At 33.3% G+C, this 22,484-nt stretch overlaps 1 pseudogene; it reads left to right on the forward strand.

The window, feature by feature from the left end:
- Positions 1-2,808: 2,808 nt before the first annotated feature.
- Positions 2,809-8,170, forward strand: LOC149233228 (cytochrome P450 71AU50 pseudogene; annotated as a pseudogene).
- Positions 8,171-22,484: the final 14,314 nt, after the last annotated feature.

A 22,484-nucleotide genomic window follows, 5' to 3' on the forward strand; every position in this document is an offset into this window, starting at 1 on the left:
AACAATAAATAAGGAAAACATGAATTGTAATACTTTGTTCCAACACTCTCATGAAATAACAATATATTTTATATATTATTTTTTTATAAAACATTTTTTAAATTAACCCCTCTTAAATTAGTAAATTAAGTTTAACATGGATTTAAATTTTTTTATTTTATTTTATTCATATATATAAATATAATATACAACCCTCAATAACAAGAATAACATTTTATAAAAAAAAAAATCAACTCTACTTTACCTCATATAAAATTAAAGTAAATCATAAAATTAAATTAAATAAAAATAAATAATTAAATTTATATATAAGAAAGATGAACTTTAAAAAATTGGAAACCAATCAAAATCTAATTTTAATTAAAAAATAGTTAACATCATTTTTAGAGAAAGATAATACAAATTCTGCACAATATTACTAATAATGTCCCCATTTAAAATTCCAAAAAATATACTTCATTAAAAAATGAATAACCATTACTAAATATTGAATTTATTAATATATAAATTCATTATCATTTATTAATTTTATATATTAATATTTTTTAAAATTTATTAATATATAAATTCATTATCATTTATTTATTTTATATATCAATTTTTTTATATAAAAAAATTAAGCATTACCAAATTTGATCTCTATTATTATTTGACCAAACAGATTTATAATGGATCCTAACTGATCTTTTAGCATAGGATTATGTTTGTTGATTAGTTTGTTGCGACAACTTAGACAATGTGAGGTTGCTGTTGATAGTCAGTAAGTAGTTATCATAAACATAGACAGTTCAGCTATCATTTGGTTGACGACTTTCATGGAGTATGGAGTGACGTTGATTGTGTTGGCTTCCGTTAAAAAGTGAAGGTAGCAGGTCATGGAGATGGTTGATGGGTTCCTCCCCACTGTATGGTAATGGTGTCAGTAGGAAGCTTAAAACGTGAAGGTAAGTAGTTGGTTTTCTTATCTTTAAAGATAAAGACAAACTGACACCCCACGCTCTGTTGTTGTCCTCTTTACTGTGAATTTTTAAAGGCTTCTGAATACCACATACTGATGTATTTATATTTTTGCTGGGGTTTATTATGTGTGTTTTTCAAATAAGGTTTAATTTAGGATGGGTATATTTATATTATTATATTTTTTTACATTGTTTTTCGATTTCATTAAAAGATATTAATTATAATAAAATTATAATAAATAACACTTACTAATTAAATTATGTAATTTATTTATTTATTTTATTATATAATTTTCCTATTTATTTTATTCTGTTTTATTAAGATTAAGTAATGATTAAATTTATATATTCAATTTTTATATATAAAAATCTAAAATGACAATTTTCTAAAAAATTAATATACTTAAAACATCTTTATATAAATATTTATATGTAAGTTACAATATTTATTTATATATGAGATAAAAAGAATTAATTACATATATAACTGATTTTAACACTATGTTAAGATAAAGAAATAATATTTATTTTAAATATTTAATTAATTATATATATGAAAAAAAATGTGTAGTATTTGATAAGGATGGTTTGTTGAAAGTAAGTAAAAGTATTCAAATTGTACGAGATTCAAAAGTTTTTATGGAGTAATTTAATGGAAGAGTTGCCTTAAGTGTCTATTTAAAATTGTGGCTAAGGAAAATCTTTTAGCTATAAGAGCAATATAATGATGTGCAATTTTTTCAGAATTGTGGTTAAGGAAAATCTTTTAGCTATAGGAGCAATATAATGATGTGCAATTTTTTCAGAATTGTGGTTAAGGAAAATCTTTTAGCTATAGGAGCAATATAATGATGTGCAATTTTTTCAGACATAGAGGGTAAATAATGTCTTGGGGGTATGTTATCCAAGAAACTTTGCTATTAGATCCCGGGTTAGTATCCATCTTAGAGGTGTCTAACAGTAATGTGCTATCTATTTTGTCCTTTAATATGTTTGATCCTATTCAAGTCTAATGGTAATGTGTTATCTATTTTGTCCTTTAATCTGTTTGATCCTATTCAAATAGAATTTAATTAAGCTTCAAGATATGTTTAAGATGTAAGATATATTTGAAATTTTGTTCTCAACTCAATTTTTAAGTTATCATATTTACTGCTATATCACTAAAAAAATATACTTTTTATTTCCTATAAAATATAATTTTAAGTTATCATATTTACTGCTATATCACTAAAAAAATGTATTTTTTACTTTTTATTTTTTATGAAATATATGTTGTTAAATAAAAGTAACTAGTGATAAATATCTCTATTGCTTATTAAATATTAAATTAAATTATAATAAATTTTTAAATTATGTAAAAATAAAAATAATAATAAATAAAAACATTTCCTATATCATTATTTTTCTTCTCCTGTATACAAAAACATATACCAATTTACCAAATATATGTTCTATGTTTATATTATGAATTGACCGTTAAATCATATATATTAAGTAAAACATATTTCACAAACCATGCTTCTTGGATACGATTGATTTTCTTCTTTCCTTCGCAACTTTGACTTTCAGGAAAAGAGACACATCTACTGCCGAGAATCTTGTCAGTTTAATGTGTGCTTATTAGTGAACAGAATATCATTAATTTTATGAAGGTCGTCGCGCCTTTTTATTGGGAAATGTGTGCGTATGGAAACGTACGAACTTAGTAACATTTATTTATTTATTTGAAAATGCGGTTCCTCCTACTGGTTTACAGGTGCAGAGTTACCGTCAATCACATCATTTTACAGTATACTTTCGAAGATAAACTGAAGAGCCCCCGATCCAATTCTTGTTATATATAGATGTGAGGAGCCTGTGGAGTACCTCATTCGTTGTGGGTGGCTAAGTTGCTAACAATGGCGAATTTGTGGTATTCTGAGCGCCTAATGCTGGAATGTGCCGAGTTTTACATTAAATTTGCTGCTGCTATCCTAGTTACATTAGTGGTGTCATGGAGTTTCTTGTTCCAAGTGAGAAAGCGGAGGTTGCCACCGGGGCCGTTTCCTTTGCCGATCGTTGGAAACCTACACCTCCTGCTCGGACACCTTCCACACCAAGCCCTAGCAACTCTCTCTCTCAAATGCGGGCCTCTCATGTCTCTGCGCCTGGGGTCCTCTGCCCTCACCCTAGTCGTCTCCTCCGCAGATATGGCCAAGGAATTTCTCAAGAATAATGATCGCGTTTTCGCTGGCAGACCTCAATCCATGGCTGCTAAGTATCTGTCGTATAATTTCTCTAACGTGGGCTATGCTCCATATGGTGCTTACTGGAGACAAATGCGTAAGATCTGCGTTTTACAGTTGCTGAGCTCCAAACGCTTGGATTCCTTCCGCTTCATAAAAGAGGAGGAAGTGTGTTGTATGATTCGTTCTATTATTGAAGACAGTGAGGGCTCTCATGTTCCCGCAAGCATTAGCAAAGCTCTGTCAACACTTGCGACTTCTATTATCTGCAGGATGGCCTTCGGCAGAAAGTACTCGGATCAACAGTTAATTGAAAGCATCAAAGAAAGTTTTTTGTTAGCCGGTACTTTCAATATCGCAGATTATATACCATACTTGGCGTGGCTAGATTTGCAAGGTTTGGGACGGCGATTCAAGAAAATACACAAGACGGTAGACCATTTCTTCAACAATGTGATAGAGGAACACATTGCGCGGAATGACCCCAACGTCACACCTAATCTTGTCCACGTTTTGCTGGCAATCTGCGAAGATAATGATACGGAGTTCCAAATTAAACGAAAACATATTAAAGGCGTCATTGCCGTACGTTAAATGTTTTTTCACATTGAAACATTCAATAACAGTGACCTTTAAAATGTAAAGATTTATACATTGTTGGCAAATGATGTACATTGTATTTGCAGGATATGTTCGGCGCTGTTGAAATTATAATTTCAACTGCAGTGAACAGAACAGCAGCAGCTACTTTATTCATTTGTCGTGATCCGGCGCCCTATATTTTCTCCCTATCTTTTATGTCACCGCTTTTACCATTTTTTCACTCTTTAATTATATTTGAGTTCCCGAAGGATGAAGATCAGATACAACACTACATCATTACTTCTCAACAACCATATTAATGAGCAGAACGGCTGAAAGAGAAAAGAACCAGCCTCGAGCCGACGTAGCATTTATCAGTCATAGATTTCATGACCACCGACTCAAGAAATACAGCAAAAGATCAAATCTGTTAATCATGAGCAGCAGAGACTTCATCAGCAAGTTAAAGCGGTGAAGACCCTTTCCCGCACTATAAATAGAAACAGAAACATAAGTAGAAAATAGAGGAAATAGATTGAAAGTCCTTTTGTAACACACAGCAGTGTAGAACAAGAGAGTTTTTTTTGTATTGCACAGCAGTGCTGAAATTTTCTGAGATAGTTGTTTTGTGGAACTGAAGCGTTCCTGTTGTAATCCCTCTGTCAAGAGGAAGATGCTCTTTAGCATAATATTTTGTGAAGATCCCTCTACGTGAGGAAGACTTATTGTATCAGTTAGTTTATCGTTCATAAATAGAAGTTTCTTTTTGCCTGTTGCTGTTACACCGTAACTCAAAAAATACTTGACGTCAAAAGTTACGTTGCTGCAACACCAAAAATTCCCAACAGTTAATGTTAAAAACTGTTTGTCTCATGATGATGATGATGATGAGTTGGCTGAAACACATCCCCAAACAGTAGCGCCAACAACAGAACAGCAAAAGACACCCTTGAGGAGAAATGAGAGTGCTTCTCCAAGCACACCACAAGGAGGAAATTCAAGTGCATCTACAAGCACTTGCACACCGAATGAAAGAGGTAAGAAATTCAGAAATTTAAGTGATATTTATGATGAAGGAATGAATTCTCTGTTTTCTTTGTATTGTCATGTTGATGACCCTGTTCATTTCGAAGATGCAATTAAAGATAAGAAATGGATAGAAGCTATGGATGAGGAGATGAATGCCATAGAAAGAAATAAGACATGGGATTTAGTTGATCTACCAAAAGGTAAAGAAGTCATTGGAGTTAAATGGGTCTACAAGACCAAGAGTAATGCTGAAGGCAAGATATAAAGGCACAAGGCAAGACTTGTTGTCAAGGGATACAAGCAGCAGTATGGAAGAGATTATGAGGAGACTTTCGCACCGGTTGCAAGAATGGAAACAGTAAGAGCAGTGCTGTCCATAGCAGCACAAAACAAATGGAAAGTTTACCAAGTGGACGTGAAGTCAACATTCTTGAATGGAGTATTAATGGAAGAGGTTTACATCGAGCAACCTCTAGGCTATGAGAAGAAAGGCCAAGAGCACAAAGTCTGCAGATTGAAGAAAGCTCTTTATGGGCTGAAGCAAGCACCAAGAGCATGGTACAGTAGGATAGATTCCTATCTACTGGAGAATGGATTTGAGAAGTGTGAGGGAGAACCCACTGTTTACATCAAAGAAAAAGACTGTAAAATTTTAATTGTTGTGTTATATGTTGATGATGTGATTTTTACAGGTAATGATGACTACCTCATTGAAAATTTCAAATCAGTCATGAAAGAAGAATTTGAGATGACTGACATGGGTTTGCTGAGATACTTCTTAGGAATAGAAGTAAATGAAAATGAAAATGGAATTTTTATTTCACAGGCAAAATATGTAAATGAAGTGTTGAGCAGATTTAACATGCAAGACAGCAATGCAACAATCACTCCCACAGTGATGGGATTAAAACTCAGCAAAGAGGACAGCAGAAAAGATTTTGACCCTAGTGTGTACAAGAGCATAGTTGGCAGCCTCATGTATTTGACTGCAACTAGGCCAGACATAATGTATGCTGTTAGTTTAATTTCCAGATTCATGGAGAAGCCAAAAGAAACACATTGGCAGGCAGCAAAGAAAATTATGAGGTATGTTAAAGATACAAAAAATATGGCATATTTTATACTGTTTCAGAATATTCAGATTTAGTTGGATACACAGATAGTGATTGGGCTGGAAGTGTAGATGACCGGAAAAGCACATCTGGTTACATTTTTCACATAGGTTCAGGACCCATTTCATGGGCTTCCAAGAAACAGCCAATTGTGGCATTGTCTACAGCAGAAGCAGAGTATGTGGCAGCTACAGCAGCAGCATGTCAAGCGGTTTGGATGAGGAGAATGTTGAGAAGTCTATGCCAGGAGCAGGCAACAACAACAGTTATTTTTTGTGACAATAGCTCAGCTATTGCATTATCCAAGAACTCTGTATTCCACAAGAGAACGAAACACATAGACACAAAGTTTCACTACATCAGAGAATTGGTGAACAATGGAGAAATCATTTTAAAACATTGCAGGACTAGGAACAGGTTGCAGATATTCTGACAAAGTAATTGGATCAGAAAAGTTTTGAGTTTTTAAGGAAACTTCTGGGTATGACTGATAACCCTGCAGTTGAAATTAAAGGGGAGTGTTGAAATTATAATTTCAACTGCAGTGAACAGAACATCAGCAGCTACTTTATTCATTTGTCGTGATCCGGCGCCCCACATTTTCTCCCAATCTTTTATGTCACCGCCTTTACCATCTTTTCACTCTTTAATTATTTTTGAGTTCCCGAAGGATGAAGATCAGATACAGCACTACATCATTACTTCTCAACAATCATATTAATGAGCAGAACGGCTGAAAGAGAAAAGAACCAGCCTCGAGCCGACGTAGCATTTATTAGTCATAGATTTCATCACCACCGACTCAAGAAATACAGCAAAAGATCAAATCTGTTAATCATGAGTAGTAGAGACTTCATCAGCAAGTTAAAGCGGTGAAGACCCTTTCCCGCACTATAAATAGAAACAGAAACAGAAGTAGAAAATAGAGGAAATAGATTGAAAGTCCTTTTGTAACACACAGCAGTGTAGAACAAGAGAGTTTTTTTTGTATTGCACAGCAGTGCTGAAATTTTTTGAGATAGTTGTTTTGTGGAACTGAAGCGTTCCTGTTGTAATCCCTCTGTCAAGAGGAAGATGCTCTTTAGCATAATATTTTGTGAAGATCCCTCTACGTGAGGAAGACTTATTGTATCAGTTAGTTTATCGTTCATAAATAGAAGTTTCTTTTTGCCTGTTGCTGTTACACCGTAACTCAAAAAATACTTGACGTCAAAAGTTACGTTGCTGCAACACCAAAAATTTACGTTGCTGCAACACCATGAACAGCAACTGAAAAAATTTACGTTGCTGCAACACCACGAACAGCGTTGCTGCAACACAAGTTACAACAACTGAAAAAAAACTGTGTTGCTGCAACACCGTTTCCAGAGAACGAATTTTTCTGTTTTTCTGAGTTAAAAACAGAGTATTTTTCTGTGTCCAAAACAGAGTATTATTTTGATCAATTTTTGATCCTGAGGCAAAGTAGAGTATTATTTTATGCTCTGTTCTTTTGTTTTTGAATTATCAGAAAACAGAGTATTACTCTCTGTTCATATTTTTGTTGTTTCAGAATTTATCAGAAAATTCTCAACAGTGGAAACAGAGGATTTTTCCACTGTATTTTGTTTGGAATAACCAGAAATTCCCGACAGCCGCGGGAACGGACACGTCATCGATTGCGATAGAGTGGGAAATGTCCGAAGTGCTGAGAAACCCGCCAGTGCTGAAGAAGCTTCAGGAGGAGCTTGAACGCGTGGTTGGAATGGAGCGTATGGTACAAGAATCTGATCTGTCGTCTCTCGTTTATTTACAAGCTGTGGTCAAAGAAACGCTTAGGCTCCACCCACCGGGGCCTCTTGCTATTCCCCATTTATCTTTGGAGGATTGCAGTGTATCGGGCTATCAAATCCCTGGTGGCACTTGTGTTCTGCTGAACCTTTGGGCGATTGGGAGGAATCCAAAGTCGTGGGAGGATGCCGAAAGTTTCAAGCCAGAGAGGTTCATGGAAAAAACTGGGGCGGCAGAGGTGGATGTAAATGTCCAGAACTTTGAGTGGATTCCATTTGGAGCGGGAAGGATAGGATGCCCCGGACAGCAACTGGGAATGCTTGTTGTAGAGTTTGGGATGGCACAGTTGCTGCATTGTTTCAACTGGAGGCTCCCGGAGAAAATGGATGGGCAGGAGGAGTTGGATATGACTGAGAGGTTTAATGGACTGACACTACCCCGGGCGCATGAACTCGTGGCTGTTCCAACTCCTCGACTCTCCGTACTCTGATTTTATATTTCAATAAAATAGGTGAGACAGACAGACAAACATTCTATGTTTATCGTGTTTGTATAACGTTCATATCGCGCGGAAATAAGAGACCTTTCGAAGCCGGTATTTTACATATAATGGCCAAGCGCTGGGATAAGAATGTGGCTTGATTAATATCCGTTTATTGATTTTCAATTTTTAATTGTGGTACATAATATTATTAGGTTTATGTTTATATTTACAGATTAATATATTGGTCGTGACTACTAATATCAAACAATATATTTTAATTAGTTATGATTTTATTAAAGATGATAGTCTCAATGCTAAAAAAAAATACAACGTTGAAAATTTTGAGTCTCTACTACTGGTTTGGTTTCTTATGTGGTAAGACAATAACTTATACATGACCTTTGTTACATCTATTTCCTTTTTTAAATTAATATAAAATAACTACCTAATCTTAAAGAAAAAGAAAAAATTAAAAATTACCAAAATTTTTAAAAAATTACATAAATATTTTATATAAATTTCAAAATCATAAATTACGATTATACCAATTTAATTTAACAAATAATTTTTAAAAAATTACATAAATATTTTATATAAATTTCAAAATCATAAATTACGATTATACCAATTTAATTTAACAAATAATTTCTTTAGATACGCAATTGAAAAAGTTACAAAATCTAGAGTTTTCAAATTACTAAAACTTCTAAAAAAAAAAAAATTACATAAATATTTTATATAAATTTCAAAATCATAGATTACGACTATGCCAATTTAATTTAAATTTCAAAATCATAAATTACGATTATACCAATTTAATTTAACAAATAATTTTTAAAAAATTACATAAATATTTTATATAAATTTCAAAATCATAAATTACGATTATACCAATTTAATTTAACAAATAATTTCTTTAGATATGCAATTGAAAAAGGTTACAAAATCTAGAGTTTTCAAATTACTAAAACTTCAAAAAAAAAATTACATAAATATTTTATATAAATTTCAAAATCATAGATTACGACTATGCCAATTTAATTTAACAAATGATTTCTTTAGATATGCAATTGAGAAAGGTTACAAAAATCTAGAGTTTTCAACAACGTATTTAGTAATTTTTTAAAAAGAAAATTTTAAAAATAATAGAACTCCCGTTTTCATAACGTTATGCTATATGTTGTTTTTGAAACTAATTTTATTTTCTTTTTATTATATAAATAGAATATAATGTGTTTCAAATATCATTACCTTAAAAATTTAAGACATTTTAAAAGTTATATAATAATTAATTTTATATATGATGGAATTTTTTATATAATATAATTAGTCTATAGTATAAATAGTAATTATTAATTATTATTTGTAAATATTGTTTCTAAATTTTGTAATTTTTTAAATATGGTGATAAAAATTATCAGAAATTAACTCTTAATTTGTTTTAAGAATAGTTACTACAACAACCTTATAAATTAAATGAGTGGTAAATATATATAAGAATCAATTTATAGTAGGTATCAAGAAACTTATCTCATAATCTATTGTCACATTACCAAGATTTAAAAAATCATAAAAATTAACTAAATTGTAACTTTACATTAAATTATCATTATTTATAAAAAAAATTAATATATGATTTAGGGTTTGGAAATTTTGTAGTTAGGGTTCTCCTCCATCTATCTCTAGTCCTAGTTTCCTTTATGCATTAGGTGGAAAAAGTGGCATCCCATTCTCCTCCTACAATATAGTCTCTAGTGATGCCAAGCCAAGTGGCATCACAAATGGAGATGGGGGAAAACAATCTTTCGACATCACTCTGAAACATCAATGCTCCTCTTTACAATTCCACAAATTTGTTGGCAAGTGCAACCTGACAAGCTAGGAGATTAGGCCATTGTTTTCCAAAAGAAACAAAATATCCTAAATTCAAGATCAAATCTTCCCTAATAGAGCACTACATCCAATTCATGCAAGATCATTCTTTAATTGGAAAAAAATTGGTCTTTTTTTCCATTAAACATGCTAGTCAATTTGATTCAAACAAATGGAAGCTTAAAGGATAAATAGATATGAAAATAGGGGCCAAAGGATTCTTCAATTGATCTTTACTAATCTTGAGAACTGAACATAGGTATTTGAAGGAGGTCCATATTTCTTGAATTTTATAGGACTTTACCTATGTTTTTGGATTGAATGCTTTTGTCCAAATAAATAAAGCTTTATGCATGCCCAATTTTGTATCAAACTATACTCTCTACCAAGGGAATTCTAGGTCACTTTGTCAAATCTTCAGAATTCACTAGATGAGGTGTATATATATATATATATATATATATATATATATCTAATGCATGGATATGTGTCTAAACAAACATTTCTTAGCCTCTCATAGCCTCCATTAATCCTTGTTTCAGGTATGATCTTTGGCAACAACCACTAGACTATGAACACATCACCTTTTATTTTTAGCATTGCCATGAATATGGTAATCTCTTCAAATAATACACTCTTCGCATCACAACAATGCAACAATCTAAGGACCCACACAAATATTGAAAAGGTTTCACTCCATTCAATTCTAATTGTAAGTATATAAAGGCTTCAATTTCTTCTGAAACTAATCTTGGACTCCACTCCTTAAAAAAATTTGAATCCCTCACTGGCTAAACCTCTAACACATCTTTCATGTTACAAGTGTATTCTCAACTAGATCTAGCCTTGACTAGTATTAGGTCACACCAAGACGACTCAATAATTCCTACAATCTCCTCCATCCCTTCTAATCCCCACCAATCAATACCACCTACGAACATTAGGATCTTAATCACAGAGGTGTTCTCTCAAGATATTCCAACTGGAGGTGAGGGTATGGAACTAAATTATTTAGATATACAAGAAATGGCAACTGATTGCAAGAACAAGGATCTAGATCTTAAAGAGATTTTTCCTCAAAGAGAAGGCCAAGTTGCACTCATAACGAGCTCACTCCAACCATTCCCCAAAAAAATATTGGGGGCAATCTTCAAAACCTAAAATAATAACATAGACCCTTCAAAGAATATAGATGTATAGGCAGACATAACAAAAAGAATCTCTTTAAATAATTAGTTGAATTATTGGCCAATTAAGGCATAATTACTCTAATGACTAAGCCCTTTGTGTCAACTCTCCCTTCTTCTCAAGGAAAACCATCTCATGGAACATAAGAGGCATAGATTGATTAGGTAAGAAAATGCTTCTCAAGACACATATTCATTAAGATAAACATGATATAATCATTATGCAAGAAACAAAATTCTCTCACGAAATAGTCTCATCTATTATCTATAAATGTTAACAAGAATCCCAAAACTTGGCCATTGATGCAAATGGTCAAGCATGAGGTCTAGCTATATGTTGGCATCTTGAAGAGGTTTTGCTCACAAATTATTAGGAAAAGGAATTAATTTTAACAACTAAATTTAGAATTGTAGGCTCAGATCTAGAGAGATATATATCAATGTCTATGGATTTTACATCTTTGGTGAAACATAGAACTACGTTCGCTCTATATTGAGACTAGACCAGATGTTGAAATATCACCTGTCGATAATTAGGAGAGGATTTAATATCATAAATTCCATCTTTGAGAAAAAGGGAGGTATTTGAAGGCTCGATTAGTAGACAGTTCACTTCAAATATTCCATGCATGTCTTGAAACTAGTGGATATAGAGGCCATCAATAACACCTTCACTTAGAATAATTGATGTAAAGGAAAGCACCAGGTTTCCTCTAGAACAAAAAACTTAGCTATTTTTGAAAACATAATGGAAACTGATCTCTTTTTAGAAGCCTCCATCCTTCCTTATAGAGTCTCGGATCACTGGCCTATCTATCTAAGTATTCACATCAAAACTTGGCCTATGAATCAACCTTTTCATATTGATATGTTTTAGCTCTCGAACCTATCCCTCTTGGACAATGCCAAAACATGGTGGATAGAAGCTCCTTTATATCCAAGCTCTCCCATGAATTCTTATTAGAAAAGCCTCTAATATCTTGAAAGATGCATAAAAATATGGAATAAGAACAAATTTGGGAGCATGTTTCAAGCTCAGTGAGCTCTTGAAGAATGCATCCAAGAAATAAAACAGAAAATCATCCTGGACGGTATATCAAAATACCTTGTAGCAGAGGAAGAAACCCTCGTCACTCATCTCAAAGATCATATAAATCAAGAGGAGATTCTATGGCATTAGAGATTACAGATGAGATGGCTGAAAGAAGGCGAGAAAAATTCTAAATCTTTCGATTGCTCCATGCTTAATCATAAAAGTAGAAATAAAATCTCCTCCCTAAAAATTTCGGTAGGCATCAAGCTCTAATTCACATCCATATTGAATCTAAGCTTGTTTCATATTACTAACATCTCTTATTGGATTCTCCCCCCTCCATAGTTGAAACCGTTAGAAAAATCACCCATGCGTCCCTACTTTAGTCAATATGGAGAAAAATAGGGCTCTACTTCTGCCTACTATCATAGAAGTTGAAGCAACCACCTTTGGAATGCCTAAAAGAAAAGAACTAGGGCCTGATGGCTTTACCTCTAAAATACTATCAGGCATGTTAGTCATTCATAAAAGAGGATGTCTAGATAGGTCTTGAGGAACCTTGATCAACAAACGTTGTCCTACCTTCCCTCATTTCTACTCTTCTTACCCTTGTGCCATAAAAATCCAATTTATAGGAACCTAATGGTGTTTGTCCTATTTCCCTTTACAACACTATCTAAAAAATGATCTCTAAAGTTATTTCCAATTGTTTGAAACCCATTCTTCTATCACTCATCTCCTTGGAGAAAATAGGCTATGTTGAAGGAAGACAAATTTTGGATGGGATAATAGTGGCCCAAGAGTTGGTTCATTCCATTCATCATTAAGAAAAATAAAGTATGCTCATCGTGCTCAGTTTATCTAAGGATTTTGACATATTAAGCTAGTATTACATTTCATAAATCCTCCGAGTGTTTGGTTTCTTGGAAGCCTGGATCACCTAGATTCTTTCCCTTATCTCCTTTTCCTTCTTATCTATCTTAGTTAATGACTCTCCTTCTAAGGCCTTCAACCCTCCTAGAGGAATTCATCAAGGAAAGGGTTGGGATGGGCCCTAAAACAAGTTGTTACTATTGGTGCCATCAATGGTCTACACTTCTCCAACTCTAATATGAAATCCCCGCACTAGAAATTTGTGGATGCTCATGGATGTTCCAGTTATCTGAGAAGCATTTCCCTTTTGAAAACTCTTGGATGATTTCTTGGCTACCTTAGGCATGGATATTAACTCTCAACATTCTGAGGTCATCTTGTTCAATACTCCCCTTTCTATTCATTTTCATCTCAGTAATATCTTGGGCTTCAATAAAAGCACCTTAACCACTACCTATCTAGATGACCCTTTAGATCCCAATTCCCTATGTAACAAAATTTGGTATAACCTCATTCAAAATTTACCAACCAAATGCACAGCTGGAATTTCCACTCAATTAACATGTATGACAAAACTATCCTCCTTAAATCTATCTTGCATTCCTTATCCATGTATCTTCTCTCCTTCCTTGTAGCTCCCAAAATCATCCTTCAGCAAATTAAAGTCCTTCAATGAAATTTCTTATGGGGAGAAGCAATAAAAGAGAAAAAATGCGAACTAGTTTCTTGGGAGAAAGTATGTATAGAAAAAAACCAAGAGTACCGGGCTTCCAAGATCTAGAATCTCTGAACACTACCATAGGATCCAAACTTTGGTGGTGTTGGATATAGGAAGGTCAAGACTTATGGAAGAAAATATGATCTAGTAAATACAACAACCACATTTCTAATGAATAGGGCATCCCTACAACTATTTTTCCAATAGGATCATCTATTTGGAATCTGGCTTGTAAACAAAAACATTTAATACAAGAACATTGTTTCTAAGAATTCAAGGATGAAATAACTGCTCACTTTTGGATGATTCTTGGCATCAATTTTCCAAACATTCTTCCTAATAACATTTTTAAGATATACACTATGATATAGAATCTCAAAGGGGAATTCTTGTATCTAATTATTGGGAAAACATCTCCCCATAGACCAATAATCGACAATGGAATTCTCCCTCCTCCTGGGACATCCCCTTATCATCCCAAGTCCTTGAACAGTTCAAGGAAACCTCTCTGCAACAGAAAATCCATTTTTCTAAAGATTTAAATAAACTTCATTGGGGATATTGGCCATAGGGTTATCTCAAAATTAAATAAGCTTACCTCCTTGTGGCCAATAGCATTCAGACTTTGAATAAATAGTTATAGTCTAAACTTTGGTGGAAGAAGATTTGACCTAGGATAACTTATTTTCTCTCATCTGTCCTATATAAAAAAATGTTAACCTATGAAAATATTTCCTCTAGGGGTTATGATGATCTCTCATTCTATTGCTTGTGTTGAGGTAGTAAAGAAAATCATGAATATATTTTCCTCTTGTCCTCTAGCTCATGATATTTGGAACCATTGCTTCAATCTCTTTAGACAACCTTCCTAATTGGAGACTTCTTCCCTAGAATTGATCAATAATTGGCCACTTTCTCCATTATCCAATCCCATTTTCAATAGAATTGAGATTCTTTCACTTGGATTTTTCTTATGGATTCTATGTAAATAACACAATGAACGAATTTTTGGTAATCCTCAAGACCTCATCCTCTCTCTTTGGAAAAAATTTCTTTGTAATCTCAAAGAAACAATCCTTATCTCTAATTGGTCAGCCTCAGACTCGAAATTCCAATACATTGAGGTTCTTAGTCTTTCTACTTTCAATATGCTCGCTTCCCCTGCTCAACTCCCATCCCCCCTCCCTCATTAACTCCCTCCTACCCCTCACACTAGTATTCCCCTATTATTTTTATGAAACTAAGCATCGATGTTGCCTCTAAGGGAAACACTATCCTTGTAGGTTATGGGGGAGTATTTTTCTAAAAAATAATAGAAACATTCATCTATATTTTGGTTGAATTCGCCATAATAGTAATAATGCAACAAAAATCAAATCTCTTGAAATGGTATTGAAGATTTCCTCTACCCTCAATTTCTCTTGCCTTATCCTCGAAGGTGAATCTTATCTTTTTACTTCTTTGATTACTAAACTCCTCCATGGATCCTCCTATCTAAAAATAACCAAAAGATGGAGATTCAAAAGCTCCTTGAATCTCACCAATCAATTCCTTCCTCAATTATCTAGTTTCATTCCCTCACATATATGTAGATTGTCTAATCAATTCACAAATCTATTAGCCAATGAAGGTTGTGATACACTCTCTATGTTCAACCATTCTTCTTGGTATTTCTTCCCCCCTTCCCCAGTAAAACATGAATGCTAGGAAATAACAACTCAATAGATTAGTGTCTTGATGTGGGTGGAAAGCAATGAGATAAATGGATTTTGGTTATAGTTATGTTTAACTTTATTGTTAGCACATAATTTGTAGCTCAACAAGTTTGTTATATTTGTCTCTTTTTGTTGGTCTCCCCCCTGATTGGGGCAACAAAAGGTTTTGGTATATGTTTTTCATGGACTCTCCTCTAATTTTTAAAGCTCTTAACTCTCTGCTTTATTACCTCTGGTTTGGTTCCCAAAGTGGCAGGACAAAGATAGTAAGTTTATTAAACTGATGTAAATATTTTCTATTGCAATGTAAAGACAACTTACAAAAAGAAAACATATATACATTTAAAAGAAAACTCAACAAGTAAAATATAATAAAGCAACAATGCAAGAAGAGTTAGTGACACTTGTGTATATGATAAGAAAAAGAGCATAAATATTTTTGATATAAATCTCAACCCTCTATATTGACTACTGACTACTATTAAAAATATTCCTTGGAGGTTAAATCCCTACCATCCACCTAATTCACCGATAGGCAGATATATGTGAACTTTTTGTGGAAGAGGGTTGGTTGAATTTTGTTTTGTATTGATAATCGATAGACAGATTTGATGAAGATCGAATATGCCCAGCATATTGAAGATCGAATATGCCCAGCATATTCTTCGTCTGAGTGTTTAATCAACGACTACGAAAAGGGAAAAGCAAAGGATGAAATAGGTGGCAAGATTTAGTCTCGAACTGTAATAAAATTTATTCAAAGTTAAAGAGAACATATTAAAGTTAAATGTTACTGTATTATTAATTTACTATTATTAAAAGTAATTTCCTATGGTAAAAATTATTCAAAGTTAAAAAGAATATGTTAAAGTTAAATGTTACTGTTTTTTTTTAACGAAAATCCGTGAGAAGTTATTTTGAAACAAATCTTACTATATTTGGCTTCCATGAATTCCATGACCAAGGTCAAATAAACAAACTTTTTCCTTATTGGAAGCCACAATTTCCTGAATACCTCTCGTAAAGCATTCGAGCTAGGCTTAGGCTTTAAAAAATTAATTTACTATGTTACAAGTAAATTATTAAAAGTAATTTACTATGGTAAAAGTTATTAAAAGTTAAAAAAATAATTTGTAAAGGTTAATGACTACTTGTACCGGTCTTTACTAATTATTGTTTCTATAAATGGATGCTAAAACGGGTGGGGTGGGGGTGGATTGCAAAATGGTTGCCATCATCGTGGATGTTGAGACCACTTGCATGCTTGCAGAATTTCATATTTTATGGAAGGTTGGGTTGTTGAGTTCTTGTTTGTTGGACTTTTCTTCCACAACAGAATTGTGTGGGTGAGGTGTGATTCATAATCTTGGCATTGCAGAGGAATACTAGAGATGCTGAGGAATACTAGAGTGGCCGTCTCTCTTTAAATGAGTAAGAAAAATGAACGACATTTTATATTGAAAGTATGAATTTCCTCGTAATTCCTATGTAAAGTTTTAATTAAAGATATAACACAAGATTAGATACAGAAATAGTTGAATAGTTGAACGGTAATGATTATAACAAGTGTTGTAAATTATAATAGTAAACTAAATCAAAACGATAATGTCCATTCTTATTCGCCGTAAAATAATGCATCCACTAAAGCACTTCCTGCAATGCACTAGGGTTTTGATTAGAGTGCTTCTAGCTCTTACTGGTTCTGCTCGGCAAGGCTTCCCTTCTGTAGGATTCCTCTCCTATCTCTGACATGTGGTGATGGGCAGGTGTTGTAGGAACTCGTGCTTTGAGGTGAAGAGGGTGATTCCTACATGTAGGAATGATTGAGGGTCATGCCTAAGTGGATTGAGGCTATAGTATGCTATAACGACTAACTCTATAAGATAAGACTAGCTCTTTAGTGCACTAGTTGTTAATGTGAATTAACATTTTGTTATTATTAAAAAAAACATATAAAATAATTGGTTAGTAATTTATGATGAGGTATATGTATATTTTCAAAGATAAGTCATGTTTGAAAGTCTATAAAATAACTCGGGTAAGCTAACAGTGTCGGTCAAATACCTTCGACTCTCCACGATGGTCCTAACTAAAGGAACCCCGAATGCAAAGAATTCAAGCAACGAATTATAAAAATTTAAAGAAAAGTATACATATATTCAAAATAACAAACCATAAACATTATGTGCGCATGAATATAATAATATTTTCACAGAATAACAATATTAGTGCAAATGAAAGAACTGGTTTCTTCACAGAAGAACCATCTCCAAATTGTAATTAGGAGTCTCAGTGGATCTTACATAAGCCTTTAAAAATATAATAATTAGAAAACATTAAAAACCAAACCATAATGTCTGTATCCCTGCTGCTTCCATTAACGAGAAGCCGAAAATTAAGAACCCCTTACTGTGAGCAGGAGTTTACACAAGTACCACACCTGGAGTGCCGAAGCTAGCCAGGAGGCGCCCTCGCCTGTGGAAATATAGTTACAAAGTTACAAAGTAACTTCTATATAGTGACAATTTTTTTATGTTTATATGACACTTATGATAACTGTGGCTTAATGGTGCACCATTTAATTTGTCAACTTTTTTAAAGGCTTATCTCACACGTAGAATTGGTCTCTGACCTTGGATTGTTGGGAGGCTACTGCAATAGCTTGGCATCTAACTAACCTAGGTAGCAGAATTAGTTGCATGAACCTTTCTCTACGAGTTATTCTTATAGTTTTTGTTTTCTATACTGATTACTAGAATGCCGACCCTTTTCTCCATTAATGGACGAGGGTTCCCTCTTCTGAGACCCTACAATAAGTAAGTCTTCGACTGCAACGGCCTAATGTCGTTCTCTCACATTAACCTATACCGTGACATGTTTGCACTCGCAAAAAGTGAAGTAATATCCCATCCACTACTTAGTTAATTCTCTTGTTTTCTTTTAGTAATCAACAAACAATAAAGAATTTCAAAAGAGAAGAACCTTTCACTTTCCTTTAGTTGTTATTTTCATTATATTATTTCATTTTACATATGATGAGGTTTTTCCTGTTCCTTACTTTTCTCTTTGCTGAAATGAGCAAAGTTTCACACAGTATTTAGTTTGAGGCAGTAAATAATTCATAGCAAAGTAATTTTGCATGATTTACTATTTCATACAGTAAGCACAAAACTTCTAGCTGAGTTAGACATCACATAATAATATGGCTTCTTCTTTTATCACAACAAGATTTAAGTTTCCTGTAAAAATTGTGCAACAATTAAATCACACCCTTCCTGTAGGGCTACAGATAATTCCTTTTACAAGTATAAAATAAGAATTCAAGAACCTGCCACTTTAACTGTTAAGAAAAACATTATTCCAATATGGGTATCCTAACTTGAAAAAGGAGATTAGCAGAGTGAAAACAATTTCCATCAAAATTACAAAACTATTAATTGCAGACTATATGAACCCATAACATACAGAGACATATATTGTTTTCATAGTTAACAAGGGTTCTTTCCACAAAACTATACCATATTATAACTTGGAATAGACCATGACCTGTAACTAGGAGCAAATTAATTTTATCTAAAACTTAAAGTTGAGTTACATATAATTTAATAAAACAACCAACATAGAGAAGAGGGTTCCAGAATGAGCCAAGCACTTCGAATCTAGCGATAACATTTCTTAGCCGAAGACCAGAGGAATTCTCTTAACACTTCTAAGGGTAGTTTAGCCAGAAACCAACCTGGTAGACCCTCGAGTTTGGTCACTATCAAAACCCGTCATTGTCCTCCATGACCAACAACAAGGAGAGAAACTGAGCTACTTGCCACAAAGTGTAACATGGGTCAAGTGTTTCATGAAAAATGAAATGATAGTAAATATGTAACTTCGATACAGTAAAGGAAAATACCCTTACCTGAACTTGTTGTGAGAAAGGTAGCCACCAAGGAAGGCACCGTCTCAAGCAAACAAATCCCTAACCCATCGAAGTTGTAGCCGCCCTTCATGGGTAAGCTGGAGATGTTGCGGTGGGAAAAGGAATCGAGAGTAACCCTTCGCAGAGTATACCTCAAGGACAACATGGTGAGCGGTGTCGGCAATCAAGGAAACTTGAAGGAGGACCATTAAAAGAACACCTGTGGATGACTGTGGTAGCACATAGACTAAGATGTGATTGCAGGAGGTAGAGGTGGAAGGGAGTTGAAGAGCTTCCTTCTCGACACAATGAAGCAACAAATTACCATGCTCACCCTTTCACCCTTCGGTAGTTACCTTAACTATGCACTGGAGTGCCCGAGCCATCAGATTCCTTGGAGGTAGATCAACTGTAGGATGGATTTTGTGTGTCAGACCTAATGGGTTACACCTGAATAGCATAAGGGTGGTCTCAAGAACCATCCATCCTATTAAATGTTTTTGTGGTGCATCGAATCCTACCACAGGGAGGGATCCAAGGCTTGTGAATGAAATAAAATCACATTGTAATATTTCCATTAAACATTTATGTAATTCCACAAATGAAATAAATGTATGAATAGGTGACATAAGATCTTACCAAGAGTTAGCATGGATTAACAAGTAGGTGTATTCATGCACTGGAGCACCTGAGCTGTCAGATTCCTTGGAGGTGGATCAAGCGTAGGATGGCTATTGTGTGTCATACCTAATGGGTTACACCTAGAGAGCGTAAGGGTAGTCTTGAGAGCCATCCATCCTGTTAAATGTTGTCATGGTGCATCGAATCCTGCCACATGGAGGGGTCTAATGTTTCTGAATGAAATCAAATCACATTGTAATATTTCCATTAAACATTTATGTAATGCCATAAATGAAATAAATGTATGAATAGGTGGCAAAAGATCTTACCAAGAGTTAACGTGAATTAACAAGTAGGTGTAGTAAAATAATTTTTTTTAATGTCAGATGGTTTAGATGTTACAAGTGGTATCATAAGTTTCATATAATCATAAAACATTGTAACTATATTGAATTTATCATAACCTTGAGATAAACATAAAAACTTTGTAACTATACCTTCTAAGAAAGACTATTTTTTTAATGATAACTACGTGTAACTTTGTGACATTTAAAGTTCAATTAGTGATCATCAATAATTCCAATTGGGAAAAAAATACTATAAATTCATAATTATTTAAAAAAAAATTAAGATTATATATACACTTTATTACATGCTAAATCAATGTTTCTTAAGAAAAATAATTTTGACTTTAAAATAATAAAAATAACAAAGAGGCAAAAGAGCTTGAGCAAGTTAAAATAATAAAATTAAAATTAAAATTAGTGTTTTGTTTTATTCATATAACTAAGCAGTACAATGAAATGAAAACAATTATTTATATTAAAGTTGAATACTATAAAGTTTATGATTAATCTAAATGTTTATAATTAAATTTATTATTTTAATATAAAAATTTAAAATACTTATGTAAAAGCAATAGCGTTTTAATAATTGAGATTGTATAAGAAACAAAATGGCAATGTATAAGAAATAAATTACAAAGTTTCTCTTTCACAAATATAAATTTATTGTTAATCTCAATTTTAATATTATATTAAAAAGGTTATGCACCATGTGTTCATCTAAATTACTATTATGTTCATATATGTATTGGCTTGGTAGTCCTTGATCAACTAAGTTATTATTGGATTTTCTATTAGTTTTGGCATGGTTTGTTGTCTCTTGGTCACTTGTGCAGGAACATAAGAACTGAAAGAAGCAGGAACAAGTCCATGACACAAGCGGTTCAAGGATCTCCACAAAGGAAATCAGAATAGCATCAGAGTGAGATAGGTCATCTCTCTCATTCTTCTTTTCAATTATAATCTACGAAGATGTCTAGTTGATTGTCACTTCAATTGCTAGACCCACTCATTGGGCTAGAGGGATCACCTCTATCCACAAAGAGGATTAACCTTGTCAACACCCATCTTTGACAAAATGTTTGAAACAATGGTTCTTGCACAGTGGTTATAAATTTGAATAATTTTGGATTTTTAAGTTGCGCTATTTTGTTTAGTCTAATATTGGATTATATAGAAACCAAGTAATGATGAAAATGGATTGTTTTCCTAATTGATTTTTATATTAAAATAGTCAATGAATGTTGTTGCTATTGTCATTTAACGTTTTTCTTTTTTTCTTTGCAGTACACAAGGGAAGTTTTCATTTTTTTCCAACAACGGTTGTTTCTTTTGGAATGGATACTGCTATTTAGAAATTTCCCCCCTTTGACATTATTGAGATTCTCTTTCATTGGCTTCTTTTTTGTGTTGATGAAATTTAAGTTGGTTTGTAGACAATGATGTCTTGTTTTGGAAAACCTGTTTTTTCTTGTGACTTTTGATTGATGTCGTGAGAAAGAGTTAGGATTTATTTCTTTCTCCACTCATTTTCCCAATGATTTCTTCCTAGCATCATAACTTAAAAATAGTGGTCACTTGTCAAATATGGTGTTTCATTTTCTTCATTCTGCATACAAAATTGAATGTATAATGGGATCAATGATTCTCTTCAGCATGCCTGGAATTTGTTTGCATAAAAAACTATTTCATTGTCAACCCTTTTATGAAGACGTTTATAAATGTTGGATTTCATAGTGTTGGGGAGCGAGGCTTCTTCTATTTATTTCAAAAATACAGTCCATGAAATAATGAATGGATGTTTTTGAAAAATGTTTGTGAAAACATGGACTCACTTTTTCTCATTTGCAGTAGTGTTGACGATGTTTGAAAGAGGACGGAGCTTCCATACGGTGGTGTAACTCCACCAAAGGAGGCTATATTATTTGAAGAAATTTTTCTTGGTTATATCTAGACAAAGATTATGAAGATTACCCTACTTATGGTTACACTATCCACTGGTTGGAATTGAACAAAAATAATTGGGGTTACTCGTTTGTTCCTATTG

Source organism: Pinus tabuliformis, chromosome J, assembly GCF_031772625.1.
Source record: "Pinus tabuliformis cultivar Carrire ecotype Pingquan chromosome J, CPIR1, whole genome shotgun sequence".
In the NCBI taxonomy this organism is placed as follows: Eukaryota; Viridiplantae; Streptophyta; class Pinopsida; order Pinales; family Pinaceae; genus Pinus; species Pinus tabuliformis.